The following is a 14,419-nucleotide window of genomic DNA, read 5'->3' as shown; positions in this document are numbered from 1 at the left end:
AAAAAACACCTTTGGGTTCCTTTGTCCTGTCAGTCTCAGGAATTTCCTCCATTTCTTGAAGTCTGCTGCTCTATGATCCCAAGTCTTAAAGATCTGAATTTGTCCCTCTTGCAGTTTCACATAAGCTGGATTAGTCCTTGATCACTCAGCTCAAGATTGGTTTCAGTACTATGGCCTTCTACAAGGTCCTTGCTGCTTATTAATACAGGGCTAAAATTGCATCATGGACTGTTTGCTTGAGAAATTGAGTTTCTATGACACTTGAGAACATTTAAGCCCCACCATTTCCCAGTGGTGTCTTCCAGGCTGTATCTGGGAAATTATAGTTTCCATAATCACATGATATCCGGTCTCCATATATATATATTTATCTTCCCCATAGTTTTTGGAGATAACTATCCCTGCCCAAGTCTGTAATGGATTACCACTCTTCTCCTAGAGGATTTTATTTAAAAAATTCTTTTCTCTTATGTAATTTTCCAGTGTAATGCCCTAATATTTTATTTCTTCAAACCATTTTACTAAAATACAGGGGTGCCCCATGGTCCTTACCATTATTTCTGTTATTCCGTTGTTCTGGACAAAGTGTATTCTAAACAGTACTGCTATGCAGAGGTGTGCAGCACATAGCAGCAGCGTTGGGACAGTGTTTCAGGTCCAGTGAAAACATTGCTTATAATGTTAGATTCCAAACCAGTTAAGGACAAGATAATCGGTGTCACAGCTCACTATAAATAACGGTATTAGAAAATCTTTCAAATCTTGCAGTCATGATACGGGATACTGCATTAGATCAACACTATCCCTTTGGCTACAGACATTTATGAATGTGGAAAAGCTTCTGACATATTTTAGATGGTATAGGAATTTGTTTTCTGGTTTTGGGAAAGAATACATTAATCCAGCTGCTAGAGCTACAGGCACTGGAATCTTGTTATGTTTTTTTTCTTTTCTTTTTTTTCTTTTTCTCTTTTTTTTTTTTTTTTTTTTTCCCGGGAAAAGCTAGAGGACACATATACAACAGCAAAAAGAGTGGCGAGTGGCAAAGAAGGAAATTGCAGGTTTGTCTCTGCTAGAAACTTATTTGCTGCCACACTGATGGAGAGATCCAGGCTTGGTACACAGTCCTATCAGGCGGTCCAGAGCTAAGCAATCTTGAACAAGTAATGGGAACGTCTGAGACATCGGTCTTAGATTGTCTTTCTGATCGCGGGTTCACAGCATCATTTCAAAAGGCGCAGTAGGCTTGACAGCTGAGCCAGCCTCTTACTGGGGACAGCAGCAAAAAGCGGGAGAGGGTGGCGGAAGAGAGAAAGCAGTAAGGTGGGAAGAAGAAAAAAACAGCACACGAGCAGGGAATTAGCAGCGCGGGCCAGGCTTCACGTTTCGGGGCCTGGTGGGGACACAGCCAGAGCTGGAGGTGTTTGGTCGTGCAGGGCAGGTGGTAGTGGGCGGTACAGAGATCCGGGGGATGAAGACCGGAGAGGGTCAGGATGGATGTCGGGATGCGGGGAGATGCTGTAAGCAGCAACTATGACGCAAAGCTTGTCCGTTCAGGATCACGCATCCAACTGTTCCTCCCTAGTGATCCCTCAATAAACAACGTCCGAAAAGGATGGTGATCTCATCTCACTGAAATTAGCCAAACACCACTCATTTCTCCGTGTTCAGCTCTGCACATTCATCACGACTTCAGCTCTCCCGGCTCCCTGACCTCCCCAGCCCCATCGCTGCACCCGGAGCTCCAAGAGCCCTTGTGCGGCAATTCCTACAACCGACCCAGCCCACGCTACCGCCGGCTCCGTCTGAGCCCCACATTCCCGTTCCAGTCGAGCCCCCGCGCCGGTCCTGCGACACGGCTGCCCCCGCACCCCCTCCAGCAGCCGGTGAGGCCGCGGTGACACAAGCCGCTCCGCGTAAAACAGGGGACGCCGGTACCGGCTCGGCATCTGCCGTGATCAGAACACCGCGGTACGAGCAGAGCCCGAAAGAGGCATTTATTTAACGCGGCCGCCCGGACCGACAAGTTCCACCGGGTGCCAGCGTCGCCCCCATTCCCCGCTGCCGGGAGAGGCTCCCGAGGAAGGGGACTGCTGCCTCTCGCCCCGGGACGCCGGGTAACGGCACCCCCCATACCCCCAGCCAGCTCGCGGTTGCCACCTGCGGTCGGCTGCTCCCCGCCTGCTCCATGAGGAGATCGGCCTCTCCGGGGGGCGAACAGCTCTGGCTCGCTGCTCTTTCGAGAGCTTTTCCAGACTCTTCTCCCCCTCCCCTCCCTGCTTCTCTTTTCCTCCTCCCGCCCCTTTTCCCCAGTGTCTTTTTCCTTTATTTCAGTAGAGGCTATTGTGTTCGAGGCGACCCTTTGTGAGGGGCGGCTCGCACCTTCCTCGGCGCGGAGACGGAAAACCGGCGGCTCCCCTCTGCGCCGATCCCTCTCTCCGGCGCCCCGCGTCCCGGCGCCATCCCCTCCTCAGCGCTCCCGCCCTTCCCCCAGTGCCCAACGGTCGGGCCGCCGCACCAACGCCCGCCCTCCGGCCGAGCACCCGCGGCGCCGGGGCGAGCCTCGGCACGGCTGCCCCGCCGCTGCCCCCACTCCCGCCCCGAGCGGGACGCGCTCTCTCCTCACATCCCACCCCGCGCCCCCTGCCCCGCTAGCGGGGGGCCGGCAGGCGCCGGGCGGGACGGGCTCCGTGTGACGGGCGGGAAGCGCACGGCCCCTCCACCGCGCCCCCGGTTGTGCCCGCTGCCGGGGGCCGGGGGTAGCGATGGCACCGGGGGCAGCGATGTCCCCAGGTGCAGGCGGGCACGGCAGGCCCGACCCCCGGCTGCCGGCTGCGCGCGCGCTGAGCGGCTCGGCGGGGCCCGCCCCTCGGTGTGTGAGGAGGAGCCGGGAGAGCAGCGGGCTTCGCCGGGGATTTCCAGCCTGAGCGGGCGGGAGAGGAAGTGCGGGGCGGGGGGAGACGGCGCAGAGCGGCTGGGACTTTCCGTCGGGCTGGAGGGCTCTTTCACCGGGTCCGGCTGCTGCCCGCCGTCCCGCTCCCCTCACACGCTCGCAGGTACGGAGTCGGCGGGGCTCCGCCGCCCCGCAGAGCGGCGCGGTGAGGAGGTGACGGGGAGGGGGGAAGGCGCACACGGACACGGCGGGGACCGTGCTTCACTGCCGCCCTGGTGGCGGCTCCCGCTCAGGGCTGTGGCGCCGGCTGGGCTTGGCCCCCCGGCGCTCGGGGACGACGTAGGGACGGGGCCGGGCGGGCGGCGGGAGCTGGGGTGTGCTCCCGCGGCGCCGACGGGGGCAAGGCGGCGGCGCGGCGCTGATAGGAGGCATCTGCCACACGCAGGGGCCGAGCGCGCTTCACCCGCAGCCTGTTGCTGGGACCTTGGTGGCTGCTGGTGCCCGGGGATAGAGCAGCCTCCGGCGGGGTCGGCGTGGGCCCTTCCTGCCCGGACGACACTCCAGCGCTTTGCAGGTGCCCCCTTTTCACTTACTTATTTCTGCCTCCCCTCTTCTCCTCTTGTTTCCCCCTCTGCCCCCCAGTGTGTGTGTGTGTGTGTGTGTGTGTGTGCGTGCGTGCCGGGGAGAGAAGGGGAGGAGAGGGGAGCCCGGCCGCAGGCCGGAGCGGAGCCGTGCGGCGGCGGCCGACGCTTGCGGCGTTTGATGTGTCGTTTGAATGCAGAAGCCTCGCTCCGCTCCTGGCTCCCTCCATATGCAGTCCTGGGGGCGGGCCGACGGCCTTTAAAGGGGCACTGCCGGCAGCCGCCGCGCTTGGGAGCCGAGCGCGGGGCCCCCGTAGCTTCATACCTCTCGTGGCTGCCCTCTGCGGCGGCTCAGCTCAGCTCAGCTCAGCTCTGCTCGGCGTCCGGGCGATGGGCACGAAGGGGGTCTCCGCCGGGGAAAATCCTTTGCCGTTGTTACGGAGCTGCCCCTAACTGGTGTGGAAGGAGTTATATTTTTATGAAGTCTGTTTGCCTCCAACGGTCCTGCGGTATAAGACCATCTGCTTGGCGTGCGCAGAGAGAAAAGTGTTTTGTTTTCACGCCATTCGTTTTGTGTGCTGATTCTCAGTGCTGCGTTTTAATACGTTTAATTAATTACCGTGTTATGTGTTAGAAAAAATAACGAGTGTTTGAAAGTTTATACTGAGTCATTCCTCTGCAGATGAACATATGACTGACTCATAATCTGAGAACTGCAGTGGCTTGTAAAATAGGAAGGTAAGGCATTTACATCTTGATTTATTTGTATCTTCATGTGTTAATGATCCGAATTATCTGCGGAAAACCGAGAGAAATGGCATTAATGCCAAGAGGCATAATCTCACGTTCTGCCGATCTGAGCTTGTTTTTGATGTGAAAGGCTGTATGTGCACCTCTGTGTGGATCTTCACTGTGTATTAAGACATTTTTCATGTTTTTCTCTTTCTGTAGTAGTAATATGTGGGAAGTTCCAATGATACAATTTGAAATTTGCAGTCTCCTTGGGCCAGTGACTTATCTAGCTTGTGGAGATCTAACCAAGCCTTGTATATTGTAATTTGTTCATCTTTTATTTCTTCAGTAGAGCTGTGTATTTTTCCTTTCAGGTTTGTACCGTAGAGCACACGTAGCATTATTGTGCACTGATCTGAACTTGCGTTCATAGACTGAAAATGAGTTTACTGTGTGATGTGAATGTGTGCTAGCAGTATTTTGCTTAGACATATGAAACAGTATAATTTGAAATAGCTAGTAAAAATCTGTATTTAAATTAGCTACTGACTTGCATAGAAGCCTAGATTCAAAGGCTACACTGACTGTGAGAGTTAGAACTAAAGAGATCATAGCACACACCGTATGGTGGCCCTTAAAATGAGCCATTTGGTTTAAAGTGGCTATAAATGGCAATCCATGCACACTGCGCATGGATTAATGTAGATGGAAATGTTATTTCTTTTGATCAGAGAGAAGTCTTTTGTTTTAAGACAAGAAATATTCTGAACGTTTGGACGAATCAGAGATTTTTATGGCTGAATGGGGAAATCCCTTTTCATAAAGCTTGATAATGGAAACACTGATGTATCATGAGTTTGAGCATTGCAAGCAGACGGTACCATGAGGTTATAAAAGTTGCTTTGTTCCGAAATGAAAATGGTAGGCGTTTTACTGAAATACAACTTGATACAAAGCTCCTAATAGCTGGACCTAGAGCATAGAAAGGTAAAGTGCAGTCAGTAGCAATGTAAATTAATTCTGATTAAAAGAGGGTACTAAATGACTTGCTCTTTAGCCTTTCCTGAAGTCCTTCTGCAGTTAAGCGTGGTGATACCAATTTTGAGAAGCCATTCTTGTGTGGATTCAGTGAATTAGATCATTTGTGTAAGCATATTTACTGATGGTGCCTTGGAAAACTGTGTAAGGTGGCAGTAGTTAGTTAGCATCAGTGACAAAAAATTCTTTATGAAGTCCATGCTAATACAGTTTGTCTTCTAAATGTTTTCAGGATCTTGTACTGTAGACTTTTGCATTGTTCTTGTGCATAATGAGAAGTTTAAGTGAGAGAAGAGGAATGTGTTTTATCAGTCCTGAAGTCTAGCTGTTCTGTTAGTGGATATGGCAATGCTGAAAATTCACAAAGCCAGGAAACTTAATTTTTAACTTTTGTTGTTAAACCACTGGAACATAAATGCGTTGATAAGTAGACTAACCATTATTCTTACAGTCTATGTCACAGTCCATACCATAGTTCTTCTATGGATGAAAAGGCAGTTTAAAACCAGAAATTAAATCTGCTTCAATATCCTGAACTGGCTTTGCATGAAGATATTGCAAGAATAACACATTTTGATCTCTGATATGTTAGATGATGCAATAACTGGATTTCATTAGGTTTTTTTTTTATTATAATAGTGTTACTTAATAGAAGGTGCCGAATCTTGCGATGTGTGAAGACTGCTCGTTACACACTGGTTTCAGATTTCTCTGCTCTTGTGCACAGTTCCTTTAAAGAATTGCCAAGGCATAATTTGTATTTTTTTTATTTTTTTATGCTTGTGGGTGGATACTTTCTGAATGCAATGCTTGTATTTGAAACCTCCTGGCATTTTTGGTGTATGGCTCAAGAACACCAAAAGTGGTGGGAGAGACTGAAATCGGAGATTTCAAGACGTGGTATGGGGAAAAGAAACCAAGGGAGAAAGAGTTGTGTATGTTTGTGCAACAGAATAAAGATGTGATTGTAGCACAGGAGGTAGCGCTGTAGTCATACTAGGTTTCTTCTTATACTTTTTAATCTGTGGTGATGAAGTGGTGACAAAGAAACTACAGCAGTGAAGGGCTGGTAAAGGAATATAACTGATCTCCCAGCTCTGCCTGCTAGATTCCCACACTGTCATAAATGGGAAGTCAGTATATTTTGTTTTGACAAATCGCAAACGCATTTCCTTTTCTTTTTTCTTTTTCTATGTTTTTTTAAGATAGAGAAAGGACTAGAGAATTGGGAGGAAAGGGGGAGTAAATTACAATAAAAGATTATTATATGTCTTCCAAGTAGGAAAGGTGCTCTCTTCTAATGGTAAAGAGAAGGAAATAAAAACAAAACTGCCCCTAGAAAGTCAGTAAGAAAAGCATACAATAGAAGGAGCTTAAGGAGAAAATAAGGCAAAAGATTATTTGGTATTGGAAATTGTGAGAGATACATATTTATATAGCCTTTGAGGGTGTTCTTGTTTTCTTCCTGGAAATCTTTTCCACTGGAGCACTGGCATCAAAGTGTCATTGCCACTGTGATTTCAATTGCTACTGACCGTTGGCTTTGTAACTAGGTTAACAGAGCGAGTGTCTCTAAAATTATATGCAACAACTGTAGCTCACTAATCCTCTCCACCCCCAAAAAATGTTAAGCCTTTGATTTCCATTCTGTTGTTCTACCCTGTTGCTTTACTCTCGATGTGTAAAGTGTGATTTCAGTAGAATTCCAAGTTCTGCAGTTCATCTAGTCAAGGGTAGCATGGGAAGTGAATTCTCAACATGTTCATGGAGACAGAGGTTCAGTATTGGACACGTGTGACTGCCTCCATCCTTGGCTCCCTCCTTGTACTGAAAATTGGGGTGTTGTGTACTTTGACATGAAGACTGGATTTTTGCAAATAGCAGGCATTGAAACGGAAATGGGCATAGCAGGAATGCCTAAAGTTGGAATGTTTTATAGTTCCAGTATTATATAGTGTCATAAATAATTTATGGAATAGATTGATGTATAGAGGAAATATTCTGTAGATTATTTACAATGATAAAAATTGCAAATAATTCTGTAGTCTAATATAAATGTTCTGAAGTGAATATATCCTTCCACACACATAGCAAATGCTTCAGTCAAAAACAGTAGTGAAAGAAGTCCTAAAACTTCTGTTTTACATGCTTTAATGATGACTGTATGTGAGCTTGGAATTAGAAAAATTTAACATTTGGAGTAATGCTGAGTTTCTATTTGATTTAGTGGTTTCTTTTTGAAAAGAAAGTAAGGTATGGCCGCTCAAGAGAAGCTCAAAATGCCATGAGTCTCTACAGCTTTCCTAGGCATTGAGCAAAAAGAGCTACTTGAATTTGGACTGTCTTCAAAAACATGTTGTAGATGCTACTGTGAGAGAAGTGCCTTCCTGACTGCCACTTCATTCCCACAAGCTTTGACATCTATCAAGAAAGAGAAGATGGTGCATTCAAGGTACCAGTGTAAAATCTGGAAGACCTGGAAGCTGATTTTCCTTTGTTCCTGTAGATATGTGTACTGTAAGTCATTCAGTCAGGGCCAAACCAACAAGGGGCTTTGATGTTGCAGTGCAGAGTGATGTGACATCATGTCTGAGTCCCAGGGGCAGAAGGGGGATTCCAGTCCAAGTTTCCTGCTTCCCTGGGGAGTATTGTCATCATCAAGCCACAGGCCAGTAGAGAGTAATGTCGCTTCCTTCTCTTAAAACTCTTCTGCTATGCCAGGAAAAAATCCAAACTCAGTGTGCCTAAGAAACATAGCAAGAGGAAGCATGATGTCTCAGTCAAGTGGTTAAGACAATTACCAGGATGAGGAAGGGCACAGAGTCTGCTGATGCTTCTTCTTCCACTGCCATTTTGTTTATTGTTTTCTGATGCATTTGAAGTTGATGTTGAGATGCTTGCAGAGGTGATCAGCCTTATCAAGACAAATGTTTCCTTCAGCATAGAAGATGTGCTGGGAAAAAAAAAGAGTACTGATACTTGGGTGCCGCTTGGGTTAGGTGGTAGCTGAGTGGGAGTTCTGAAAATGACTTTGATGCAGCTTTGATTACAGACCATTTTCCTGGTAGTAACGTGGGAATAGTGGTGCTTTCCCACAGTCTGAGGACATAAAAATGATGAGGTACTGAGACCCAGCAGGGCAGTACAAGTGTCATTTGTTGATAAATGAAATAAACTGCAAGTGTTGTGTAGAGGCATTTTTTATTGCCACCTCTGCAGCGCTGTACCTTCTGCACCATCAGCACCATGGCACAAGAAACAGTATTTGCTTTATGCTCTTCCATTGTTGTGTACAGCAAACATGCAGTGCTATATGAAGCTGAGTTTACATGACAGCCTTTGTCAGTGGTAGCTGTTCTGGTGCTTGTACTTGTTCCCAACTTTCTGCTTTGGATGTACAGAAAAGTAACCATTTTTTCTTATCCTATGGAACCTGCTTATATGATAAATGTGCCTAAAATAATTTCTAACAGAAAAGCTCAACTCATAAACCAGATTTTGACAATGTGAATGTATTTTGTTTTGTAAGCTCATCCATGTGCTTGAGGAAGGGAGATAATTGAAAGAATTATTAGAGGCTTTTATAATGGAGATCTTGGATACTCTACTAGTTTGACTATGCCCTCTTTCTGTCTTTGCACAGGGAGGAACCTAATGAGAGTAGGTTGCCTTGAGTTTTGTGGCTTCTAAATTACAGCTTGCAGATACGAGTCTTGATTTTTGCATAGGCATTATAGCCTTACAATTTTGATTCAACTTGTTCTTGTTTTAATTTCCTTTAAACCATCCCAAATGATTCCCCTTTGTGCATTTTATGCTCTTCAGCTACTAATGGAATGCTCTTGTCCATGCTGTGCTTCTTTTCCATCTTAAGTGTTTGGCCAAACAGTATAAATGCTCTTAATTTCTCAAGTTGGTTCCTCTGATTCTTAAAGTGGCTTGTTTTGAACTGCTTTCGGTCAGATCTCTTGTAATTTTAGAGTTGTTTAAGGGGTTATTTTTATACCCATGTGGTTTCATCATTGCACTTGGTAAAGTGACTGCGTTTTGCCCTTTACTTCCATTTACATCACTTTTCTCTTTAAATACTTGTTTCCAGTCTTGTACTTGCTTTCGTAGTTCTGGCTAATAATTTTCATCTGCAAATCCACTTTGACCTCTCTATATAGCTACCTGCTTCTTGATTCCGTCCCCACCCCACCTTCCACTCCAGGTCAATTAAAAGCAGCTCTTCTAGGTCACTAACAATGGTCTACAATGTACCCTGCTATTGTCTGAATTACACGTCTTTAAATCTGCTCTTGCTCTCTCATTCCATCCTTTTCACTTTCCTCTTTTCTATTCAGCACAGCAGCTTTGAGAGAGAAGCATTGTGCTTTTGCCCTGGAATGTTTTTATTGTTATGACTGCAGTGGTTGAATCTGATTAGGATAGCAGTTCTACCTTCAACAGGTACCAAAGGTAAAGTGCCTGTGGCTGTAAAATGACATATTCTCAAAATGCTACCATTTGTCTGACAGTTTGAGTAGAAGGAAGTTTTGTATACCTAAATAAATGAAGGTTGCTGATTTGCATATGTGCGTCTCTTTGATGTGAACGCTTTGATACAGTAGTGTTTTCATTGCCTTCTAAAACTCAGCATTTCTTGGGGAAAAAAAGGATTTGAGCTAACTTCATCTGAAGTTAATAATATGTAATATCACTTGAAGTCAGCAGTATCTGCTCTGTTTTCCTGCAGTACTCGAATTGTGTTTCTATCAACAGAACCTGAGCATGCTGCATTTAAGATTAGCAAATATGTCTCGCTATGCACCCATGGTGTCAATACATAGTGGAAATGCCAATGGATACTACACTGTAGATCAGCTAGTAGATATTGGTGTTGTGTTGCTTATACTGTTTGGCAGGGTTTTTTGTATTTGTGTTATAGCAAGGTATTTTGACACTTTTTTTGAGCATGTGCAGAAGAATGCTCTTGGCAATTTCTAGGGAGATAAACCAAGCTTATTGTTAGTGTGTTGTACTTCGTCAGCTGCTTTTCAGTACCTGGGACCATAAATTTCCCTTACTTCTCTCTCCTTACAAGTTGCTGAAAAAGTCACTTTCATTTTGAAAAGGATTATTTAGACATGGAAGTTACAGTATTTTGGCCAGTAAGATTTTGAGGGAGTTTTGGGGGATTTACTCGGTTGGTTGTGGTGTGGTTTGTTTTTGTTTGTTTTTTGTGTTTTTGTTTTTAGTTTGGTTGTATTTGGTTTTAAATAAAAATTTAGGAGAAGTAGATAAATACCTGCCCACTGTATTCTGTAGATTTTTGCTGAGTTGATTCTCTCAAAATAAATGAGGAAGAAGCTTGGAATTGTCCTGTTAGTGTAAATAAAGCTGTTAGTACATATAGCCAAAATACAGTGCTGTGTTTTTTCAGAATTATTTACCCAGACTTTTTGGTGTATTTATGTATTGACTGTTCTGAGATGAGATAGGGCAGACAGACTTTGAAAGTCCTCTGAGCTATAATAAAAAAGCAGTTATTCCAGATCAAGAGTGTCTATATGCTGAGTTAATTGGAAAAGTTGTTGAACCTTTACTTGCAATGTTGTGATTTATAAAAAGAACAAGGAGGACAGAATGCACTGAGGAAAAAGATACTACTTTTTATAGACCCATTTCATACCTAAGTTCTGTCATGTTTGTTTGCATGAGAAAATGTTAATGAGAAAAACAGTGGAAGCTGAAAATGGTCATCGTGCTACATGCTTTATTGATGCTTACGATAATTTGCTACCCATCTATAGCATGCTTTGTAGAAGAAGCATAATCTGAAGATGTCTGGAATGCTTAACTTCATCTGAAGCAGGCATAACTTGTGACTTCTGTTGCTGTGTTTAAGGTTCAGGTTTGCCAATATTCCTTACGCATTAGAGGTGCTGACGTTTCTGCTCTGCTTTCAGAGGGAAAGTTTAAACATGCTTATGGTAGCTGTATTTTTAAGCTTTCATTGATGCTTCTCAGTTGCTGTTTAAATTAAGGGAAAAAAAAAAAGTACTTCTAAGTAAAATATTTTCTCCTGCTTAAACAAATGTCCTGTTGTACTTAATAAATTTGTATGTAGTATCTGTAGGAAAAAAAGGTCTGTCTGATTGTTGTCTATGGAGAAATGATTTGGCTTCTCTTGTAGCTGATCAGATTTTATAGAGTATTAAATAGGCCATGTGTTAAAAGTATCAGTTGTTAACACCTCCAAAATAAAATGTTTGTCATGTTAAAGGGGAAAAATTGGTGAGCTCTCCATTAGATGGTGCTGCTGGGATTGAAATATTTATATACCTAGTGGAGCAGACGTCTGCCTAGAACTGTTTTCATGTCTGTTTTGTTTTGTTTTTTATGGACTCCTTATCAGAATACTCTCCAAAGGCAGGGATACAGGCTGTTTCCATGGGAAGGAGGTATGGAAGAAATAAATCCATAGGCTTTTTGCATGGGTGGTGTAGGTTTTAGCAGCCTCTGTGGTAGCCCTCATCTGTTTAAGTGTTGACGTTGTGTTAACGCTGTCTGCTATCTTGTAGATGGGAATACTGCAGTATTAAAGAAATTCAGTGTCAAGAAATACTTCATTTGAAAATGTAGAAGTTGATTAGACTGCCCATTACAGCAATAATACCCTCATGAATCTAGTATTCAAGGTCCTGTCTTCTTGTTGACCCCTGTCTATTCAAATTTCTGTTTGAAGAGTACTGTTTCAACTTAAACACATGATAGTATTCCTTTGCCTGAGCCCTGACTGACTAGTGGTTTTGTAAAAATTTAAGGGAACAGAGATGGTGCCTACACACCAGAGGCACTGAGTACCATTTTAAATGATGTAGTTGATCTCAGATGGTCAGAAGTTGATGTTCCAAAAGTATGCAGTCTTGCATATGGCCAAAGTCTTACCCGTCGGCCCTGCACATCTTGGATATTTAGGACATACAGAATTGTACTAAATGCCCATTACCGGACACCTGACTTACTCTGCAATAGTGAGAGCTGAGATACATATTAAATTAAAAAAAAAAAAGGTGCGTTAGCATCTGTCTTTGAGTACTCCTTGCTGTTAGGGTTCCTTCAGAGGTCGCAAGACAACATTGCTGAGATCTTTGAATTCTCTTGCATCCCAGGGCTATAAGTAGGAAAAAAAACCCTCTCGTTTTTAGAAATGATGTTGTTTAAGAGCAATAGACTTAGGTGGGGTTTAGAGGGCCACAGTCCTCTTCTTATTGCAGGTATTTTTAGTGTGACCTTAAGAATGAGCAAAAAGTGTAAGACAAAATCTTTCTTAAGAAACTGTGATTTTATTTTTTTCTTCTGAATAAGAAGTAGATTAGCAAAAATCCACTTCCTGGGATTGGAAAGTTTAAATAATTTCAGAACCAGCAGCGGGAAGCCTACCTTAAGAGGCTTGGCCTGAATTTAATGGCTGTTATTACCATGCAGCAGCCAGTGGACTTCACATGTAATATTCTATTTTAAGGAAAAAAAAAAAAAAATTTGAAAAGTTTGCAAAAATCTTTTTTGACTTTCTAACCTTGGCCAGGGTTAAAATGGAAGATTAGCAAGTGCTATTAGTTCCCCAGAGTTTATCAGGATAAAGTAATAGGCAGAGGAATGATTTTCCTTGGTCTTAATCATCCATTTTGGAATAACTTAAATAGGAAAAGTTATCAGTTGTGTGAAATCTGGAGAAATAGACAAGCTGTTGTGTGAGAGAACTTGGCCATTAAGGTTTTATCAGTTTGCTAATAATAACATAGAGCTTGCTAATAATAAACCTTAAAGGGGCAATTAAAAGTTAGCATTTGTGATGTCATCCAGCCATATGACTTCACATCAAATATGAACCTGCTGTTCCTCAATTACGTGATTGGCTTGCTAAGTGAGGCCAGAACTGAAGGGGGGCATGAATTGGGCAGAAAGTCAGTTGTGCTTGGTCACCTTGAGTAGAAAGCTTTGATTTTAACATTGTCACATTATAGTGTATAGACAGAAGTGTGATAGCGTTTTGAGCTCTGTTAATAGACTTTTAAATATTATCAACATCTAACCTTTCTTCTTCTCTCCTACCTTGACTTTCAGCTGATTAGGAGACTACCTTTGTGTTTACAGGCTGTTAACAGGATTTGTTGCTTGTTTTTTTTTTTTTTTTGCCGTGCTTAGACTCCAGATCAAGAAATAGCTGTTGTTTCTATGGTCAAAATGACATCAATGGCATATCCCACAGGAATGTTGATTGGGAGGGCATAGTAAGGATAGTCAGGGAAGAATTAAGAATGTATTGTAATGTATTAGGGATGTGTATGTTTATTTTTAGGTGAAAAAGATAAGGAGGGGAGGGAGCAGTATTGTCATAGACCCACCAAAACTGATTGGAGTGGTGAAGCTTGTTTCTGTTAAAAAATCAACCAACTGACCAAACAAAAAAACCCTAAATGAACAAATGATCAAACAAGAGATTTGGTGTAAATGAATGAGTTTATCTGCACGGGTATCTTTTGACAAAGGCGTGTCGGACATGCACTTCTATTCAAGAGTATATTGATGTATTGGAAAGCTCTTGATAATATAGATGCTCATCTTGATTAAATGTTGACCAAGATCTGGTTAAAAAGACAAAAGGAGGCAGCTTATGAAAGATGAATTGATAAAATTCAGTATTCCTAGGAATTAAAGGAGAAATAGAGAAGAATGGCAAAATAAAGACAACATGAAGAATTCAGAAAATTTGTAGGTAAGATGCCATAGGAAGCATGTTACAGTCTAAGAGGAATTCAGTAAAGTTATTTTCTTTCTAGGAAACAAGCTTGAATTGGTGATTTTTTACTTTCTTTTGCACTGACACACAGCAACAGACTTCTTTGACTGAATCAGTACATTGCTAATGATCTGGAATTTGAGAAGAAATTTAGGTGATGGTGTTAAAAGTGAATAAGAAAGAATGACACAAGTGTGTAGGGATTGGAGTGTTCAAGCCACAAATCAGTAGCAAACTAACATGGGTAATAAAATTATAATGAGGAAATGTTTTTCATATGGTCTGAGCAGTAAGAGCATATTCTTCCAGAAGCCAGTATGGAGGGAAAAGCAACAGAAATTGATGCCAAGAGAAATGAAATAATTAATTCTTATTTCTTCTATCTTC

The 14,419-nt window shown here is 43.4% G+C and overlaps 1 protein-coding gene across 4 annotated transcripts in view; it reads left to right on the top strand.

Annotated features, from left to right (window-relative positions):
- The first annotated feature begins 2,924 nt into the window (after window positions 1-2,924).
- The window catches only part of TRAF3 (TNF receptor associated factor 3), a 74,271-nt gene continuing 62,776 nt past the window's right edge, over window positions 2,925-14,419 (top strand). Inside the window, exons 1-3 of one of the 4 annotated variants that reach the window (XM_065685175.1) lie at window positions 2,925-3,056; window positions 3,339-3,467; window positions 4,157-4,212. The gene's annotated coding sequence lies outside the window, so the exon portion shown is untranslated. Of the gene's footprint in view, window positions 3,057-3,338; window positions 3,468-3,798; window positions 3,931-4,156; window positions 4,213-14,419 lie in introns of those variants that run through there. The other 3 variants (XM_065685177.1, XM_065685178.1, XM_065685176.1) reach the window with 3 other exon arrangements.

The sequence above is a fragment of the Lathamus discolor genome, chromosome 6 (genome assembly GCF_037157495.1).
Source record: "Lathamus discolor isolate bLatDis1 chromosome 6, bLatDis1.hap1, whole genome shotgun sequence".
Lineage (NCBI taxonomy): Eukaryota > Metazoa > Chordata > Aves > Psittaciformes > Psittacidae > Lathamus > Lathamus discolor.
The sequence above is the reverse complement of the archived record's forward strand: the minus strand, read 5'-3'. Positions and strand labels throughout refer to the sequence as shown.